A 21,229-nucleotide genomic window follows, 5' to 3' on the forward strand; every position below is an offset into this window, starting at 1 on the left:
ATTAATTTCTTTATAAGCTTTTATTTATGCATGATTGGGGTGCCATGGCTTAGTAATACAATGATATTTACGGACATTAGATCGATCCGCTCATTCATAATAACGTCACAGCTCTTTAATTTGTATGAAACGCGCGGCCCCAGACCTGTTCCGCTTGGTGTAGTCGTTTGCTGTGTTTCATCGACTTCGGGTAATTTCTCCTTTGGTCCTGCGCATGCGCACTGCTTGGGGTCAGGTACCGGTGGTTCCCAACCTGGGGGCCACAGGGAGCCACAGGGGGCCACGGGGGCCCCCAAGGGAACAATGGCAAGAATCGAACGGGTCCGTGGCTTGATGTTACATATGATACATTTCTGTGTAATGTGAGGATGCAAGTTAAGCATACCACAAAAGCTATCAGATGTATGATAATTATGATTGTCAACTTTGCCATAAAGCAAAGGATTTTCACTTCATCATCATTTTATATATAATTATTATTATTGTTATTTTTTTCTACCGTGGCTGGCAGGGATTTGGGAGACGAACGTCATACAGCAAAGGATTTTCACTTCATCAACATTTTATATATTATATATATTTTTTCAACCTTAGCTGGCTGGGATTTGGGAGACGAATGATGGAGAGCCACACAAGAGAGAGAGAGAGGAAGGAGTGGAAAGGGGTCGAGAGCCACTGGGCTAGACAAAAGCCCCATAGTAAGCAGAGTCTGTGCCCCTCTTGTGATGGATGAGAAGGTGCACAGACAGATGATAGGATGTTTGTGGAGAGAGCCGTGCAGTGCTGCCCTTTTAGTATGAGGAAAATGAATTTAATTAAATGGCTTAAGTAGTTTTGTTCAGGAAACCCTGCGTTAGAAATCGTTGTTGGTTAATATTACTACGTCTTTTTCCACCTCAAATTTCTGAAAGTAGACATGATCCATTTTCCTGGTAGCCTGTTAAAAAAATCCCAATTCTTTAACAAAACGAACTATTATGACCATAAAATTAACAGAATAATGACTGAAATGCATTTGGCTACAATTACCCTATATATCAATGTCCCAATTCTATTAAAAACTATTATGATTATAAAATTGACATAATAATGACTCGGAAATATATTTGGCTACAATTAACCCATGTATCAATGTCCAGGGCTTTTAGGCTTCCCTCCCAGAATCCTCTGGTTCTGGGAAACCCTGGACGAGAGTTAGGGAGCCAGAGATTCACGAGATGCCCAAATTATACGAAATGAAGGACGAAAGAAGAATTGCTCCAAGCTTCGTCTGTGTGATGTTTGGGTTTTGCATTACGTAGACTTGTGTCTCCTCGTTTTTTGTTTATTTTTGTTTTTAGTGTTTTGTTGGTGACGAGCAGCGTTAGTGTCCTTCGTGAAACGCAGTATCGAAGAGGTGGAGTCATAAGACTGGTAAAGGGGATATTTATTTATTTATTTTTATTTGTTTTGTTTGTCTATTATTTCTATTTTATGTATTCTCTTGTGGGAGTGATTTTTGTGCCTATCTCTACCTCCCTTGTAAGGGAGGAAGTTTTTGGTATATGTATTTAATTTTTTATTAATTTAATTTTATTTTATTTGTTGTTTATTTGTAGGGGGCAACTTGAACTGGGGTTCGAACGTAGGTAGGGTAGGCTATGGTTCATCAGTAGCCTGAATATAATCGTGAAATGACGTCAGTAAAGCCCATACCATGCAATATAGTTAGGAAAGTATGGTCCTATTTGTAAACTAATCTTCAGGTCCTGAAATGGTAGAATATAGGTATCATCACTCTTATGGTCAGAGGAAATAAGGTTCATAATTGTTCCTGGCTGCGTTTTGGTTTCTGGGCACCAAAATTTTGTTTTTAAGAATACGGTTCCTAGTTTTCTAACAAGGCAGTTTGCAGCCGTTATTTACTGGACTTAATTGGGTCAGTGGCCTTTTAGATGTCAGTTCTTGGGATGAGGGAGTGGGAGAGTGTTTGGAGGAAGGGCTGCGGTTTAATTGGATCGAGTTGATTCCAAGAAACGGACCCAATAAAGAGCTTTAGTGGTTTCCGATTCCTTGTGATGGTGTTCATAAAGTTAACGAGTCATTTTGATGCACATATTTCGAAGAAATTCGAAAATGGGGAAAAAAAGGTCAGAAGAGGGAAAAGCCTGGAGATAAATGCGGGACGTTTAGCCTGGAACAGCGAAAGTGAGTTTGCTGGATGAGGCTTTCTTGTGAACTTCCACTTCTTAGAAAAAATGTATATATATTTATATATTTGCTGTCTCTCTCGCATACACAATGTATGTGTGTGTGTGTATGTATATATATATAATATATAATATATATATATATATATATATATAATGTTGCGGTCAGGTCAGCGAGTGTCCAGACAGGAAGCCTGTGGCACAGGTAGGTGAGGTGCTGTCGGCGGCGGGCCGTGACGCATTGCGTGTGTAATATGCATGGACAACCTTTGCCATACACGGACCGACGTGTTACAGGACTCTGACGGAATGCCGCCCGTCTCCAGATCGATCCTGACCGTCGGACCTGTCCAAGAGACAACCACGGTCCAGCGGTCGGTGACAATTTTGTTTGTTTATTTCATGGATGGAAGTTTATTAGTTTAGTGGATAAGTTTGAAGATTGTCGACGGACTTTTGAATTATGCTGTAGTTCATATGTGGTTGTAGTAGTGTCGTGGTAGTTAGGTTAGAATGCGCGCGCGCGCACACACACTCGGTGGCGCGGTTGGTAGAGTCCCCGACTGTCACTACGGCGGTCCGGGTTCGAATCCTGCCCAGGGCTGAAATAATTCAGTATCGTTGCGCTTCGGGTTGTTACTCCAACTCTCGTGGGCGGGGAGTTGGGTGTGTGTGTGCGTGTAAGGACACACCATTACCCATAGATCGGTCATACGAGTTCTGAGCTCCCTTCCGGGAGGGAGATTGCTGTCGATCACGAGTTCAGCACGTGATCCAAGACCATGGTGAATCACACACACACACACACACACACACACACACACACACACAAGGCTTTGTCCGTCGGAAGTCTATTGCATTTAGTTCTCGGAACCTCTTGTGTTTGTTTCCGGATTTCAGGCGAATAAGCGATTAATAGACAATCTGGAAATCTTCCTCTCTGGCCTCTGCTAGGGTCATGCCTGTTCCTCGAATTCTTTTATTTCAAAAATATTTAATTGAAATTTACAAGACTACTGTCTTCAAGCATTCATGCACAGACAGTATTGTGGTATATAGGAAAGGAGCAATGCTCGTGGGGTCCCGTCTCTTTATTTTGTCATTTATTATACCTAACCTAAAGTTCGTCTACGGCTCTGTTTATATCCTTAGTTTCCAATGATCACATTGAATTTGAGTTTATGTATCGTTGCAGCACGTGTGATTCACCATGGCCTCGGATCACGTGTTAGACTCGTGATCGACAGCTATTTCCCTCCCGGAAGAGAGTTCAGAGCTTCTGTGTGAGATTCACCATGGTCTTGGATCACGTGTTAGACTCGTGATCGACGGCTATTTCCCTCCCAGAAGAGAGCTCAGAGCTCTGTGTGAGAGATGTTCACCATGGTCTTGGATCACGTTTTGTACTCGTGATCGACAGCAATTTCCCTCCCGGAGGAGAGCTCAGAGCTTGTGTGTGAGATTCACCATTTTCTTGGATCACGTGTTAGACTCGTGATCGACAGCTATTTTCCCTCCCGAAAGAGAGCTCAGAGCTCGTGTGCGTGCGTGCGTGCGTGTGCAGAGATGCCCCTCATTCCAAAGCCTGGCTTGGACAAAAATAGGAAAATGAAATAGAAACGAAAAACAAGAAAGAAAAAACACGGGAAGAGAAACGAAAATGTTTTTGAATTTGTGCTGACCCAAGTCCAGGAGATTCTTAAAAAAAAATAATAATAAATTAAAGCGGCACATGTCTTGGAGGTTCAGACTGTACACACTCCTGGGATGCCGGTAGGTGCCCCCCCTGGGCAACGCTTGACCTGACCTGACCTAACCTGACCTCTATGACTCGCCCACACCTGTGTGGGTCGAAAGCGGATTAACTGCTTTTGAATCGAAGGTAAAAGTCATAAAATATCGTGAGGGCTTTGCTCTGTAAGTAGATTTAATTGCCTAGGATTTTATGTTTATGTCATCTGGCATGACAATAGAATGTGTTTTCTTGTTTATAAAAAGAAACGCTTAATCACAGACGTAACACCTGCATAGTATGTGTATATATATATGTATATATATACTCTGAAATAGACTATGCAAAGGTTTGTTAAGGGCCGAAAATACCATGCATTACTTTGTCATGGGTCTTCGTTTTTAAAGCTATGACAGTGACTTAAAATAGTGAGATCTAAAGATAAAGAATAAATAAAAATAAGCAAGCAAGCAAGCAAAAAATATTATTATAGTTTCTTTAGCAAATGTGTCGTCTCGGCATCAAGAGCCATAACGGACGGTTGTAAACAGAATCCTACATTTTCGTTCTTTTCTCTCCTGAATGAACATTTCCTGGCTTTTTACTTAGTTTTTCATACGTTTGTTTATTTGTTCTCCTCGCTGCTATTTTGAAATATATAGATCAAAGAATTATCCAGGATGCGAGCTTTTTGACGTCAGCAGAACGAGAGTATTTGGGAAATAAGATAGGTTCCAGAGGCATAGACTTCTTTACCGGTTAAACCCAAGTCCACTGCTAAACCAAGGCCTCTCAACCTCTTCAGGTTGTCGTGCTACTCCTGCAAATTTCGTTTTGGCTTTGGGTTTTGGTTGTTCGTAGTGGTCCTGGCATCTGTCATGGTCTCTCTTCCTCCCCCACCTCCCAAGGGAAATGAAGCTGTAGCTATTGTTTTGCTATGTAAATATCGGGGACAAAAACCATTCCAGTTATGTATTTGTCAATGAAAAGAAAAAAAAACCTGGAGGAAGTCTTGTGCTCTGTAATTGAGGTAATGGTTAAAATATTATGAGCATTTCACTACTTCTGGGAAGACGGACGAAGAGGGGAAAAATGGAAGATTGTTTTTCCCAGGCGGAATGAGTGTTGAGACGACGCTAGGAAGCAGGCGGGTAGGGGATATTGGCGGGAGACTTGGGAGAGGTGTATCGCGCAAGCGCAGACCGTCGAGCCAGATTGCGTAGGTTCGTTTTGTATCTAGTGACCTTTCCAGTCTAGCCTTTCGTCTATTCCCATTGAAGATGGTTACAGATAGGGAAAAAAAAAAGTATATTTTAAAAGGAAAATGCCCTCATTGTTAAAGTAAATAAAGAAAAAATGTCTTGTCGCGATGGACAATGCTTGAATTTGAACGACAAATGGGGCCGAGTGTTCCCTGGGACCACCGACGGCAGCAGAACGGGTCGGGAGGCTTGGGCGTCAAGTTGGAAGTGGGTGGGAGAGGAAGAGAGGAGGGTTAGGTTATGGACACGGGCGTGGGTGGGGGTGGGGAGGGACGGCTGAATCTGGACGTTTTGAGGATTATAACGTGTTTGGTGGACGAGGGGCGGGAGCGTCCCAGTGACTGTTTTGGAGGTTATCCATGGGGTCGTCTCTTGATTTTCACTCTACATTAAATTCAAGAGTAAAAATTAAACGGAAGTCGTACATTTATGCAGATGTTCAGGCTACAGTGTTTATAATTTGGGAGCTTTCCGCTGTGACTGCTTGTGTTAGTTTGTCGACATTGAATTCAGAAACGTTGAGCATATGTTCAATTTGTAGCGCTGCATGTTTTTATTTTTATTGTGTGGTTGTTGGTTGTAGTCTGGATTAGAACGATGAGTTTAGTCTCAGGTTTGGATAAAGGTTATCGAGTGTATGGAAAGGTTAATTCTAATGTAACCTAACGTAACCCATATGGAAGGAATGGTTTTCGGGAAGATAGAAGAAACAAAGGAGATTTGTACGTGCTTGATCCACCATTGTCTTTGCTCACGTGTTGGTCACGTCATCGACAGCTAGAACCTTCTGGACGAGAGTTCAAAAGTCTTGTATTGCCCTATTCGTGGATAGTGTGAACTTACAGCACACCTGAATTTGTGAGTGTGTGGTACGGGAAGTTGTCGATGGTAGTTATATTTATTTATTTGTTTATTTATCTTTATTGCCTCTAACCTCTTCCTCTGCTGTCTTTGTTAGAAGTATTTTAGTTATACGAGACGAAATTCTTCGTTTAGTTGAAGGGAGTCGTGCGAAGAGACGACTCCCTTCAACAGTGTCGCATAATCCTCTTCGTTCTTGTTCTCGTTGACGCAAGGCCGGCCCTTCCTGACAGCATTCCCCTTCAACGAAGATGCCCCTCCTCAAGGTTGAGGCTTGGGTTGAGGGTTATCCATTTTGTAAACCATGCCCTTCCCCCTTCCACGTATAATGTTTAATTTTATTATAATGATAATGATATTAATGATAATGATTAATAATGACCATGTTAATAATTATGGTGAAGGCTTGATTTAGATGAAAGGTGATGTCAGGCTGTATGAGTTAATTACTTGGTAATTAGCAGCACACTTTTTTTAAAAGTGGCGTTTGATTAAAAGGCGACGGGAGGAGGACGAGAGGGGGGCGTGAGGTGCCGACAACAGGTCTGACACCATGACCCTTGTGGTGCCAACGTTTTGGTGGATGGTCGAAAGGCCTCTTTCCCTCCTTCCTCTTACTCTTCCTTCTTCCTCTTCCTTCTTCTTCCTTCTTCCTCTCCCTCTTTCTCATCTTTCTCTTTCTCTTACTTCCTTTTTATTAATTTCCCTCTCCATCTTCCATCCTCATTTTCCTCATTTTCCTCCTCATCATTTTCCTTCATCATACTTCTTCTTCCTCCTCTTCCTTCCTCTTCATCCTCCTCCTCTCATTTCCTTCCTCTTCATCCTCCTCCTCTCATTTCCTTCCTCTGCTGGCATCTTCCTTTGGCTCTACTCTCCTCCTCTTCCTCTTTCTCCTTTCTTTTATTTTCCTCCTCCTCTTCTCCTCCTCGTTCAGTCCCTTCTCCTCATTCATTCCCTTCTCCTCCTCCCCCTCTTCTTCTTCTTCTTCTTCTTCTTCTTCTTCTTCTTCCTCCTCTTCTTCCTCTTCTTCTTCCTCTTCTTCTTCTTCCTCCTCTTCTTCCTCTTCTTCTTCCTCCTCTTCTTCCTCCTCTTCTTCCTCCTCTTCCTCCTCATTCAGTCCCTTCTCCTCCTACTCTTCCTCCTCTTCATTCAGTCCCTTCTCCTACTCTTCCTCCTCTTCCTTCAGTCCCTTCTCCTACTCTTCCTACTCTTCCTCCACCTCGTTTTCCTCCTCTTCCTCCACATCGTTTTCCTTCTCCCCCTCCTCTCGTCCGCGTAAGGGAAGCATGCGACACTGAACACGACATCTATACAGTGTGCACGGTTGGCGAGGACGACTCTCGTGTTGACGTGCGACTGTATACGAAGGAATTGCGTGACGTAGCGAATGTATAGTAAGTGATGTACAGTCGTGGTCATGTTCCTTGTGATGAATCGAACTGAAAGGATATATTTATTTTATTTCACCTTATTTATTCATATGTTTTATTGTGTTGTATTTTAATATGATTATTTTTATTTTATTTTTATTTTATTTATTTTTATTTATCTATTATTTTATTATTATTTTATTTTTATTTTATTTTTATTTTTTATTTGTTTTTATTTATTATTATTTATTATTATTATTATTTATTTATTTATTTATTTATTATTATTTTTTTTTTATATAACATTTGCGATCGAAACCGTAGAACGGCAAGTGGTAAGTGGCTGGAAGGTCGCGTTGTTTCACATTTGGTAATGGAAGCCATAAAATTACTCCAGATGACGTGAACGACGACAGTTGTGCCACGGTCGTTGTCGGGTGGCACTAAAATACAAGACAATGGAGAGTTCATTAGCCTCTCTCTCCAGACTTTCGACTTCCCTTTCAGACAAATAGAAATGCCAGAAGATGTCCTCATTATGGAGGATAGCCGTCGATGATTGCTGTTCAAGGGGCCTGGTCCAATTTCATTGGCTTCTACATTACGTCAGAATATATTTATTTGTCTGTTTTGTTGTTTCTTTTAGTTGTATGTTTGTCTAGTTGTAGTCTTCTATGGGTATTGAACTACTTATTGTCAGTGTATGTATGTGTATATATATATATATATATGTATATATATATATATATATGTATATATATATATATGTATATATATATATAATATGTAGATGCGCTAAAAGCTGAAACGAATACAACATAATTTTATTAGAATTATTTTTTTTATCGTAGGTACGGACAAAGCTAAAATGGATAAAACTTGTTCTGGTCAGACTAATTTATTTGATTATATATTTATATATTTGTTTATTTTTACCTATTTGTTTATTTTTGGGCGCGCAAAGCTGAAGTGTCCAATTTTATTTGATCACATCACAGATCCCCCCAGGAGGAAAGTTCAAATGGAGCGAATATCATAATTTCGTTGCAGGGACGTCCGGTGGGAGCTTGTCCCCCCCCCTCACCCCTCCAGAAGACATTGCCCCCGAGTGTTGCCCCCTGGGGACAAGAACACGGGGCCAACCGCGTTCAATTATGAATTTGCTCCTTACAGGCACCCCGGCTACCTGACCTGGCCTGACCTAGCCGAGTGCCGTATGTAGCTTTGAAATTCCGGGGTTTCCAGGTCACAGGGCTCCGAGAGTCAGAATTTTTGAAAAAATGGGGAAAACGTGAGATAGTAAGAGTATATAGAGTCAATAAGTATCTGCATTTTTTTTTTGGGGGGGGGGCGTCTGTCGGTGTGCTGATAAAGTTCTTAATAACGCAACTTTGAAGGCACATTTCAAAGTTGTAAGCCCCAATTAGACAAGGGTTAGAGTGACTTTTGGCAACACGCCATCGCCTTTCCTCTCTCCCTGACCCTACTTTCGGCCCACGTGGGTATCAAGATTATTAATATTATTATTATTATTATTATTATTATCATTATTATTATCATTATTATTATTATGATTACCAGCTCCACCACAACTACCACCACCACAACTACGCCTACCACAATTACTACCACCACCATTGCCGCTGCTGCTACCACTACTACTACTATTTCTACTTGATACGTTTCGAATAGTCTAATGAACATTTTTTCTACTTTTACTTTCAGGTAAGGGCAAAACAACGAGTTGGAACTGCAGTGCCGTAGAGGAGATTGTGCTTAAGGTAACTCGTTATATTTACCTTTCATTTACCCAAAGTTGATGGCTGCGGGGTCGAATAAATGTCAATCAATTCGTTGCAAACGTGCCATTGTTGCAATCCGTTGTGCAGAAAATTTGGTGAGTCTTCAATAGGAGACTTGATGACGTCATCGATCCCTATGGCACTATATCTTGCCATAGGCCTTCCCGTTTTCACTTAACCCGATTAATGATCCGCATTACGGTCGAGTAATCTCTCTTGGTTAAACCTGTTAAGGCTGTCCGTGGTGTGGCGTGTCAGCGCATTCCGGAACCGGTTCCCCGGTTGCCTATACCGGCGTTCCCGGAGCCTCCTGGATTCCGAGGATTACCCGGTAACGCTGTGGTATTCGATACGAGAGATGTATTAAAGGCTTAGATAAATGATGGTGGAAATAACTGATAATAATGATAAAAATGATGATAGTAATAACAATAACAGTGATAATAATAGTGAATATTTTTGCATAGAATTATTTGAACTAGGAAGAGTGGTCATTCCAATTGCTCGTGTGTAAAATGGTTAGACAAGTATATCGTGGTATATAGTATAGATACAAAAAATTTCAAATATCTAGGCATCTATTTATCCTATGCGATGTATAGAACTCCAGTAGGGGTAATTGTATATTTAGAATTCGGTCAAGTTATTTATACATTATTGTGGCAACTGCGTTGTTCATTGGTGTTGCCATATACTGTGCAGTTTATTTCTTCGTAATTTTTGTCTCGATTGTACAAATTGCTCGTGTTAATTGATTCAGTGACCGGTGACTACGTCTCCTTCCTCTCTCCCCTCTCCCTCATCTCTCTCTCTCTCACTCCTCTCTTTCCCTTCTCTCTTTCCTTCCTCTCTCCCTCCTTTCTCCCTCCTTTCTCCCTCCTTTCTCCCTCCTCTCTCCTTCCCTCCCTCCCTCTTCTCTCACCCTCCCTCCCTCTCACCCTCCCTCCCTCTCACCCTCCCTCCCTCTCACCCTCCCTCCCTCTCACCCTCCCTCCCTCTCACCCTCCCTCCTCCTCACCCTCCCTCCCTCTCTCACCCTCCCTTTCTTTCTCCTCCTTCCCCCCCCTCTCTCTCTCTCTCTCTCTCTCTCTCTCTCTCTCTCTCTCTCTCTCTCTCTCCCTCCCTCCCTCCCTCCCACACCCCCTTCCTCTTATCTCCAGGAGAGAGGCTCTTGGAGACGGCGTGCAGGAACTTTGAGCGGAAGTTGCAAATATCTTTCTCTCCTTGCAAGGCCGCCATAGGCCTATCAAGACGCCCTACCGCCCGCCCACAATCACGCTCGCCCACAATCACGCTCGCCCACAATCACGCTCGCCCACAATCACGCTCGCCCACACTCACGCTCGCCCACACTCACGCTCGCCCACACTCACGACGCTCTCACGCCCTTTTTCCGAAGTCTCGACGCTTCCGCGATCTCACTGTATTGGGAAGGGCGCCCCTCGAGGCGCGGGAGACCTTCCTTCCTTCCTTCCTTCCTTCCTTCCAGCTTCATCTTCCTTTTCCTTTTTGTTTCTCTTCTCGTGCCTCCTCCTCTTCCTCCTCCCTCCTCACTTCTCCCATCCTCTCTCCTCCCTCCTCACTTCTCCCTCCTCACTTCTCCCTCCTCCCTTCTCCCTCCTCACTTCTCCCTCCTCACTTCTCCCTCCTCCCTCCTCCCTCCTTACTTCTCCCTCCCTCCTCACTTCTCCCTCTCATCTTCCTCCCTCCTCCCTCCTCTCTTTTTCCTCCCTCCTCCCTCCTCTCTTTTTCCTCCCTCCTCCCTCCTCTCTTTTTCCTCCCTCCTCTCTTTTTCCTCCCTCCTCCCTCCTCTCTTTTTCCTCCCTCCTCCCTCCTCTCTTTTTCCTCCCTCCTCCCTCCTCTCTTTTTCCTCCCTCTTTTTCCTCCCTCCTCTCTTTTTCCTCCCTCCTCTCTTTTTCCTCCCTCCTCTCTTTTTCCTCCCTCCTCTTTTTCCTCCCTCCTCTTTTTCCTCCCTCCTCCCTCCTCTCTTTTTCCTCCCTCTCTTTTTCCTCCCTCCTCTCTTTTTCCTCCCTCCTCCCTCCTCCCTCCTCTCTTTTTCCTCCCTCCTCTCTTTTTCCTCCCTCCTCTCTTTTTCCTCCCTCCTCTCTTTTTCCTCCCTCCTCTCTTTTTCCTCCCTCCTCTCTTTTTCCTCCCTCCTCCCTCCTCTTCTTCCTATTTCCTATTCTCTCCCTCCCTCCCTCCTCTTCTTCCTCTTTCCTATTCTCTCCCTCCCTCCCTCCTTCATCTTTCCTTTTTTTCTTTCCCTTACTCCACCCGCCTTTCTCCTTCGTCCTCTCCCCTCCTCCCCTCCTCACACTCTTTGTCCTCCTCCTCTTTCTCTTCCTCTCCTTTTTTCCTGTTCTCTCTTTTCTCTCTTTCCCTCCTCTCATTCCTGTACTCCTTCCTTACCATCCTCCCTATTTCCTTTCTATCCTCCCATTTCCCCTCCTTCCCTCCCTCCCTCCCACTCCTTCCTCTCCTCCCATTTCCCCTCCTTCCCTCCCTCCCTCCCACTCCTTCCTCTCCTCCCTCTCCCTCCTCTCCCTCCTCTCCTCCCTCTCCCTCCCTCTCCTCCCTCTCCCTCCTTGCTGTGGTGAGATTTTCTCCCGATCTCTGGTGTGGTGTCTTCCTCCTCCTCCTCTTCCTCCTCCTCCTCCTCCTCCCCTCCTCCTCCTCCTCCTCCTCCTTGTGCTGCTGCTCCTTAGCGGACCGCCACTTGTATCTAATCCGAATTGGCTAATCTTATCGATCGCCCCGGGGATTGGGGGGGGGGGTTGACGCACGGAGGCCCTGCATCAGGGAACTCGTTGTCGTAGTAGATGTTTTCATATTCTGTGCGGAGACCTTCGGGTCCATGGAAAGGGCAGCCAAAGGGTAGTTTGATATTCATTTCATTTATTTTATTTTATTTTTATTTTATCAATATTATTTATTTGTATTTTATTTTATTTATTTGTTTTTTTATTTCATTTATATATTTATTTATTCTATTTTTTATTATTATTATTTTTTTGTTCGTACCCGCCCGAACCTGGTAGACATGGCCTGGGTTGAGTATTGTTGCGATCAGTGTGGCCGTCGATTTGCATGGCGATTTGCATGATCGTTCGCACTAAGCAGTTGCCTCGCTGACTATCAATGAATTTCTACCAATGCACCATTGGTCTGTCTCTCTCCCTCTTCCCCTCTTCCCATTTCTTCACCCGTCTCCCCTCTCTCACGTCTCTCCCCGTCTTCCCATTCTCCCCTCTCTCCCCGTCTCTCCTGTTCCTCCCTGTCACCCATTTTCCCCGTCTCTCCCATTCTTCCCTCTCTCCCCGTCTCTCCCAGTCTCCCCTTTCTCTCCGTCACTCCCATTCTTCCCTCTCTCCCCGTCTCTCCCATTCTTCCCTCTCTACCATTCTCCCCTCTCTCCCTCTCTCCCCGTCTCTCCCATTCTCCCCTCTCTCCCCGTCTCTCCCATTCTTCCCTCTCTCCCCGTCTCTCCCATTCTTCCCTCTCTCCCATTCTCCCCTCTCTCCCCGTCTCTCCCATTCTCCCCTCTCTCCTCGTCTTTCCCATTCTCCCCTCTCTCCTCGTCTTTCCCATTTTCCCCGTCTCACCCATTCTTCCCCGTCTCTCTCCGTCTCTCCCATTTTCCCCGTCTCCCCACTCTCCCCCTCTCCCCCACTCTCTCCCCTCTCTCAAAGCACAGGAACCGATTTGTCATTGCTTTTGTTGTTTTTTCCCTTGAATTTTTGCAACTGTAATAATGGTATTGAGAAGGGAAGTTATATACATGCATACATGTGCATAATACACACATACGTACACACAAAGTATATTCTTTCGCACGTACATGCACATACAGGTGAAACAATAAATAATTGGTTTACAACAAAAGGTGTATTGTACAGGTTGGGTTTGAAATTGACTTTAAGTGATTGAAATTGAACGTGGAACATATATCCATACTCCCGTATTTTAATTCGGATTTTTTAAATTTGTATTTATCTTTTTTTTTAGAACGAGTTTGTCTTTTCTACAAGTTTTCTGTCGCAAATGAATAGATTACGAGAAAATAGCAACATTTGTGACGTCAATTTGTGCTTGTGGCCTCATCGGTAGCGTGCTGGTACCGCATTCCCTGAAGTGGTTATCACCCTGGGCTATTTTTCCTCCAACCTCCGATTAATCGGCGTTACCGTCTACCTCCAGCACTTTTTCCGCCGTCAAATCACTGTGGGAAGATAATTTTATTTCCTCAACAAAAATATTTAGAATATCATTTGATATGCTGGAGGAAAATTATTTACCTCCAGCACATTTGCTCCAACAGTTGGCGGAAGTGGATGGTGGAGATTGCAGGTGTGGTGGCGTATGTGGAGGTGGGAAAGGTGGAGGAGGTGGAGGTGGAAGCGGAAGCTGTGACGGAGGTGGCTGGCGGCGGCTGGCGGCGGCGGCGTGTCTTATCTGGTGGTCATCGCTCCGGCTGCTCCTTTCACGGTGAACCCCCCACCCTCCGACGCCCCTCCCTACTCCGCTTCCTCTAGCTCGCCGCTGGCCAGAATAAAATCATGAAGTCATGGTTTTATGCTGAAATGGGGATAGTCGCTCTCTCTCTCTCTCTCTCTCTCTCTCTCTCTCTCTCTCTCTCTCCTCTCTCTCTCTCTCTCTCTCTCTCTCTCTCGTTCAATCCCCTCGCTCAATCTTTCGCCCCTCTTCTCCTCTCTCCTTTCTCCTCCTCCTCTCCTCTTTCTCCTCCTCCTCTCCTCTTTCTCCTCCTCCTCTCCTCTTTCTCCTCCTCCTCTCCTCTTTCTCCTCCTCCTCTCCTCTTTCTCCTCCTCCTCTCCTCTTTCTCCTCCTGTCTCCTCTTTCTCCTCCTGTCTCCTCTTTCTCCTCCTGTCTCCTCTTTCTCCTCCTGTCTCCTCTTTCTCCTCCTGTCTCCTCTTTCTCCTCCTGTCTCCTCTTTCTCCTCCTGTCTCCTCTTTCTCCTCCTGTCTCCTCTTTCTCCTCCTGTCTCCTCTTTCTCCTCCTGTCTCCTCTTTCTCCTCCTGTCTCCTCTTTCTCCTCCTGTCTCCTCTTTCTCCTCCTGTCTCCTCTTTCTCCTCCTCTCTCCTCTTTCTCCTCCTCTCCTCCTCCTCTCTCCTCTTTCTCCTCCTCTCTCCTCTTTTTCCTCCTCTCTCCTCTTTCTCCTCTCTCCTCTTTCTCTCTCCTCTCTTCTCTTTCTCCCTCTCCTCTCTCCTCTTTCTCCTCTCTCCTCTTTCTTCCTCCTCTTTCTCCCTCCTCTCTCCTCTTTCTCTCTCCTCTCTCTCCTCTTTCTCCTCTCTCCTCTTTCTCCTCTCTCTCCCCTCTTTCTCCTCCTGTCTCCTTTTTCTCCTCCTCTCTCCTCTTTCTCCTCCTCTCTCCTCTTTCTCCTCTCTCCTCTTTCTCCTCTTTCTCCTCCTCTCTCCTCTTTCTCCTCCTCCTCCTGTCTCCTCTTTCTCTCTCCTCCTGTCTCCTCTTTCTCCTCCTGTCTCCTCTTTCTCCTCCTCTCTCCTCTTTCTCCTCCTCTCTCCTCTTTTTCCTCATCTATCCTCTTTCTCCTCTCTTCTTTCTCCTCTCTCCTTTTTCTCCTCTCTTCTTTCTCCTCTCTCCTTTTTCTCCTCTTCTCTCTCCTTTCTCTACCCTCTCCTCTTTCTCCTCATCTTTCTCCTCCCTCCTCTCCTCTTTCTCCTGTCTCCTCTTTCTCCTCTCTCCTCTTTCTCCTCTCTCCTCTTTCTCCTCTCTCCTCTTTCTCCTCTTTCTCTTCTCCTCTTTCTCTTCTCCTCTTTCTCTTCTCCTCTTTCTCTTCTCCTCTTTCTCCTCTCTCTCCTCTCTTCTCTCTTTCTCCTCTCTTCTCTCTCCTCTTTCTCCTCTCTTCTCTCTCCTCTTTCTCCTCTCTTCTCTCTCCTCTTTCTCCTCTCTCATCTCTCTCCTCTTCTCTCTCCTCTTTCTCCTCTCTTCTCTCTCCTCTTTCTCCTCTCTCATCTCTCTCCTCTTCTCTCTCATCTCCCTCCTCTCTTCTCTCTCCTCTCTTCTCTCTCCTCTCTCTCCTCTTTCTCCTCTCTCCTCTTGCTCCTCTCACACCTTTCTTCTCTCTCTCCTCTTGCTCCTCTCACACCTTTCTTCTCTCTCTCCTCTCTCCTTCCTCTCTCTCTCTCTCTCTCTCTCTCTCTCTCTGCCCCTCCTATTTGTTCATTTATTTACTTTTTATCTCTTTGATTGTTTTGCGTTTTGATTTATTGTTTGTTGTCGTTATCTTTAATTTTGTCATCTTTATTTTCCTTGTTATTTTTAAAGGAATGGTACTGGCTTCGGAGAATTAATTATCCTGTTTGGTGTCCGAGGCAGCGTGTAAATGTCGTCCCTTTGTTTATATTCCTTCCGCCCACTGTATTTCCATTTTGCACACCAGAGAACGTTTGCTAAATAAATTAATAAAAATCTGATCTAAGCATCATTGTTGATAAAAAAATACAAGAAAATATGTATTTGTTTCATTTAATTTTTTATTTATTTTATAATTGTATATTATTTCATCTTGTTTATTCATTTATTTGTTGCCCTATTTTCTTATGTTAGTAATCAAAGATGTTTTGCAACACGAAATTTTTGAACATTAGGATGTAGGGTGTGTGTGTGTGTGTGTGTGTGTGTGTGTGCGCGATTCATCAAGGTCTTGGATCACGTGTTGGACTCGTAATTGACAGCTGTTTTATTTCATAGTTTCCTTCTGTTGTATTTTCCCCGCGTTTCCGTTCACTTGTATCCCCCTTCTGTGCCTTCCCCGGTTAGAAGACCTTCCTTTCTCAGTGTCCTTCTCAGTCCTATATTGGCCCTTCCTCTCTGCCCTTCCCTCCCCTCTTGTCTCCTCTCTGCCCTTCCCTCCCCTCTTGTCTCCTCTCTGCCCTTCCCTCCCCTCTTGTCTCCTCTCTGCCCTTCCCTCCCCTCTTGTCTCCTCTCTGCCCTTCCCTCCTCCCTTGTCTCCTCCTCTCCTCCTTTGTCTCCCCCTTGTCTCCCACCTCCCAGGTGTCTGTTCAGCTTCAGATTACCTCTACCTCCTCTCTCATTAACCCTCTTCGGTATTCTATTTTTCGCTTCGCTTTTCTTCTTATTTAATTTTAGTGATTCGTATTTGCTTATTTCTGTTTAACATACCCCTTTTCTTTTCTTTTATAATTTTTATTTTATTTATATTATTATTATTATTATTATTTTTTTTTTTTGGGGGGGGGGGACTCACCATTGGAGGGGCGAATGCGTCTTGGTTCATTAATGCCCTTGTTAAGTTTCTTCGGGGGCTAATTAGCCTTCGTTGTGTGCTGGTAATTATCTAGTTCCCGGGGGAGGGACCACTCCCCCCCCCTTTCCACCCCCCTCTCTAACCTGGGGGTTGGGAGGACGTCAAGCGACAACCAGGCCAAAGCCCATAATCACCCCCATTGAATTGAAGGAGTTACTCTCACCAGGGCGGGAGTGATTGTGTGTGTGTGATTCACCATGGTCTTGGATCACGTGTTGGACTTGTGATCGACAGCTATTTCCCTCCCGGAAGAGAGCTCAGAGCTCGTATGTGACTGATTTATGGGTAATGCTGTGACCTTACACGCACACCCACACACACCCAACTCCCCGCCCACGGGAGTTGGAGTAACGACTCGAATCGCAGCGATACTGAAATTATTTCAGCCCTGGGCGGGATTCGAACTCGGACTGATGTAGTAGCAACCGGGAATTCTAACCACTGCACCGCGAGGTGTGTGTGTGTGAATATTACTGGTTGACTGCCCCTCTGTATCCTCATGCACGTACAACGGTACAAGTATACACATATTTGCATAAACACGTGTGTATGCATGCGTGTGCATACATAAAATTTCCCCAGAGGATACTACCCTGAGGGTGTGTGTTGAAGGATCTCTCTTGAGGGGCTTTCCCCCTGTAGAGCCCTTCCTCGTAGGACATCCTCAGCACTTGGGACCATCCACCCCCGGTAGTTACCTACTTAATTTTTTTAGGGGGTCGGAGGAGGCTAAGTAGAATTTCAATCTCTACCGTTAATACGAATAAAATCATCCTGCGTTGATTCGAACGAAATCCTTACATGCCACGTAATGGCCCAGTGGTTCAATACAAGCTGGGTCCGTGGGTTGGTAATGTCTTGCCATCTACCATTCTCAACAGACATTTAGTATAATTGGGGGGAACTTCAGCAGCAAAGGAGGATCCACTTCTTCAGACGAAGGATCTTGAGGTCTGTCCGAAGTTCTTCTGTGGTCCTTAGAGGATCAAAGAACCGCCACATACCTCGTTATAACGGACAGCTGGTTCAACCTTCCCTCTCTATAACGACCACATATGCCGACGAGTTTATATGATTATTATTATTATTATTATTATTTTATGCCTCGCCAGCTGGGAACTCTTTGTTCCTTCCACCAGATCCACCACCGTCTGTGTGTTGTCGCCCGAGGCTTGAGCCAGCTGCTGACTTTGCCAGCTGACCCAGAAAGCTAGTTTCGTTGGGGACCATGTTTAGCTTGCAAGAAATGGGTCAAACAAACTAGAGAAGAAAGCTTTGTGTGTGTTCTTGCGTATGTTGTACGTGTATACATGTGTACGCCGTCAGTTTACGTACAGAGTTGTGTGTACATGGCCAACGATGTGAATTAACCCAGGGCGGTTTTAGGCTTAAAACCGAATGTCACTTCCATATATGGCCACAGTTCGTGTGATGTTTAGGGCCACAGTGCAACCCTGCTATGTGGGCCATCTAGTGGCCCGGGACGGGGGGAAGGGGGGGCACTGTGGACACCGGCCTTCTTGGGGCCACCTGGCCCTTCCGTGCACAGCGGGCCATCGGGGAAGTGGCCCTACTGGCACTAGTGGCCATGGCATTTGGCCGGTGCGGGGCAGTTGGTCGTAGCAGTGCAGGTCAAGAAGGGTCATTAGAGCGTAGGCTGTGATAGGGAAATAGGCTTTAATGGGCAGACGCACCATTTCTTGCGGCACGTGATGGCCCGCTCCGGCACCGGCCCGGCCACTATTGATTGCCGCCTCCTCCTCCTCCTTTCCTCCTCCTCCTCCTTTCCTCCTCCTCCTCCTTTCCTCCTCCTCCTCCTCCTCCTCCTCCTCCTTTCCTCCTCCTCCTCCTCCTCCTCCTCATTTACTCCTCCTCCTTTCCTCCTCCTCCTCCTCCTTTCCTCCTCCTCCTCCTCCTTTTCTCCTCCTCCGCCTCCTTTCCTCCTCCTCCTCCTCCTCTCTTCCTCCTCTTCTCTTCCTCCTCTCCTCCTCCTCCTCCTCCTCCTCCTTTCCTCCTCCTCCTTCTTTCCTCCTCCTCCTCCTTTCCTCCTCCTCCTTTCCTCCTCCTCCTTTCCTCCTCCTCCTTTCCTCCTCCTCCTTTCCTCATCCTTTCCTCATCCTTTCCTCATCCTTTCCTCCTCTTACCCTCCTTTCCTCCTCCTTTACGTCATTGTGGTCCTTGTCCTCATTCTCTTCCTCCTCGTCCTCCACTTCCTCCTCCTTCTCATCCTCCACTTCTCCACCTCCTGTTCCCCCTCGTCCTTGCCCTTTCCTCCTCCTACTTCCTTTCTCATTTTTCCTACTCCTTACCTTGCTCCATCTTCCCTTTTATTTCCCCATTTTCCTTTCTCAATTCCCCTCCCCTTGTTCCTCCCTCGTTTTCTTGTCGCCAAGAAACTCCTTTCTCTGGTACTCGTAGACATTTTCCCCTCGTTCGTCCTTCCCCTCATTTCCCCTCGTGGTCGTTCAGACCCCCCCTCCCCCTCCCCCACCCTCCCGCCCCATTGGCCCCTCGTCAGTCATTGTCTTCTTTTCTTTTTCTTCCAACTTCTCTTAGCCCCTCCTCCCTCCCCCCCACGCTCGCCACACCCTCTCTTTCTCTTTCCTCTCTACCTTGTCCCTCTCTTCCTCCTCACCCCCCTTTCCTCCTCTTTTTTTTTTCTTACATCTCTTCCTTTTTCTCCTCTTCCCTTTTTCTCCTCTTCCCTTTCTCTCCCCTTGCCTCTCCCTTACCTTCATCTCCCTTTCCCTCACCACAGCATCTTACCTCCCTCCTCCCACTCGTCACCTACAACCTAATCAAACAACCTAACCTAACCTGAGTTGATTTAACCTAACCTAACTTAATGTAGCTAATCCTAACCTAACCTAACGTGGCTAATCCTAACCTAACGTGGCTAAACCTAACGTAATCTAACGTGGCTAATCCTGACCTAATGTGGCTAATCCTGACCTAACGTGGCTAATCCTAACCTAACGTGGCTAATCCTAACCTAACGTGGCTAATCCTAACCTAACGTGGCTAATCCTGACCTAATGTGGCTAATCCTGACCTAACGTGGCTAATCCTAACCTAACGTGGCTAATCCTAACCTAACGTGGCTAATCCTAACCTAACGTGGCTAATCCTAACCTAACATGGCTAATCCTAACCCAGCATAACTTAACCTAACCGAACCTAACTTAACCAGCGAGCATAGCTCATCTGCATAATACACTACAGCCGGGTAAATGCAAATGGGTAACTGCAACCAAGCATACGACTGTTCACATCCAACATGCCTTCTTCGTTTCCGTGATTTTACAAAACAAGATGTAATACCAGCAGTGCACTTTTCCATTTCTCCTCTCTCTCTCTCTCTCTCTCTCTCTCTCTCTCTCTCTCTCTCTCTCTCTCTCTCTCTCTCTCTCTCTCTCTCTCTCTCTCTCTCTCTCTCTCTCTCTCTCTCTCTCTCTCTCTCTCTCTCTCTCTCTCTCTCTCTCTCTCTCTCTCTCTCTCTCTCTCTCTCTCTCTCTCTCTCTCTCTCCAGATTCTTTGTAGAAAGGAGTTTTCCCAGTGTCTGCTGCTGCTGCTGCTGGTGACCTTTTTCCCTCTCTTTGACTTCCAGGAACGTCTGGGTTTGTCAAACTTGGCGTACCACGTAAGGGTTTAGAGATTCTCTCTCTCTCTCTCTCTCTCTCTCTCTCTCTCTCTCTCTCTCTCTCTGTCTCTCTCTCTCGCTCCCCCCCCCTCTCTGGGATGGTTAGAGGCGATAATCAACACCTACTGTATATGATGAATAATGAAATGAATAAAGGGATTTATTAATTGTTGCACACTGGGCTTCTTTGACGAAACCCGCAGCCCCACAACGGCTGGCAACGATCCTGGGTCCCTCCCATAGATCTCTGCAAGAAGAAACATTGAACTAGTGACTATTATATTAACAGGGGAATAAATAAAAAATAATCTTTGAAAGTGATAATTCTAAGTTTAATATGGCCAGGAAGGTGCGGGGGGGGGGAGTTGGGGGCTGGAGGGGGGCTGAGAGGCTTCCGGAAGGGGGCTGGGGGGGCTTCCGGTAGCCCCCCCCCCAGCCCCCTTGAGCCGAGGAGAGACATCTGGCGTCCAATAAGAAAATGATGAATTATGCAAATCTGCTCTTCGTGGAATCTTAAAACGGGACCCATTCCAATGGCTACCCGTCGGATCATTTTAAGATTAATTAATATTTGAATTTATAATCCAAATGTACTCTTTGAGGAGGCTGGGATTTTGTTAATACTGAAGAATGCGTAATGTAATGGGAAAATTAGGTGAAGGTGGGATTTGTTTTAATTAGTAGGGGTTTAGTTGTGTGGTCTAGCACCTCCCATTTCCCCATTACCCCATTTCCCCAGTACCCCATTTCCCCATTTCCCCATTTCCCCATTCCCCCATTATTTTTGCTGTGCCTTGATAACTCCTTCCTCCCCCATCTCCTCCCACGTCCCTGTTTTAACAGTTTCAGGATCCTCCATACCCATGCATCACCTATACCCATACATCACCCACACCCATTCATCACCCATACATTCATTGGAATTACGAAAGACATCCATAGTCTCTTGTCGTGTTTTGCTCGTTCAGATAGTTAACCCTGCTGTGCACGCGCGCACGCACACACACACACACACACACACACACACACACACACACACACACTTGTAAACATTCTGACATTTGTAC

The 21,229-nt window shown here is 45.6% G+C and overlaps 1 protein-coding gene across 8 annotated transcripts in view; it reads left to right on the forward strand.

Annotated features, from left to right (window-relative positions):
* The window catches only part of alpha-Cat (catenin alpha), a 104,154-nt gene that overhangs the window by 15,332 nt on the left and 67,593 nt on the right, over nucleotides 1–21,229 (forward strand). Inside the window, exon 1 of one of the 8 annotated variants that reach the window (XM_076184752.1) lies at nucleotides 9,184–9,198. The exons of the other annotated variants lie outside the window; for them this stretch is intronic. The gene's annotated coding sequence lies outside the window, so the exon portion shown is untranslated. Of the gene's footprint in view, nucleotides 1–9,183; nucleotides 9,199–21,229 lie in introns of those variants that run through there. 8 annotated transcript variants of the gene reach the window in all.

The sequence above is a fragment of the Oratosquilla oratoria genome, chromosome 1 (assembly GCF_046742065.1).
Source record: "Oratosquilla oratoria isolate Oo_2021 chromosome 1, ASM4674206v1, whole genome shotgun sequence".
Lineage (NCBI taxonomy): Eukaryota > Metazoa > Arthropoda > Malacostraca > Stomatopoda > Squillidae > Oratosquilla > Oratosquilla oratoria.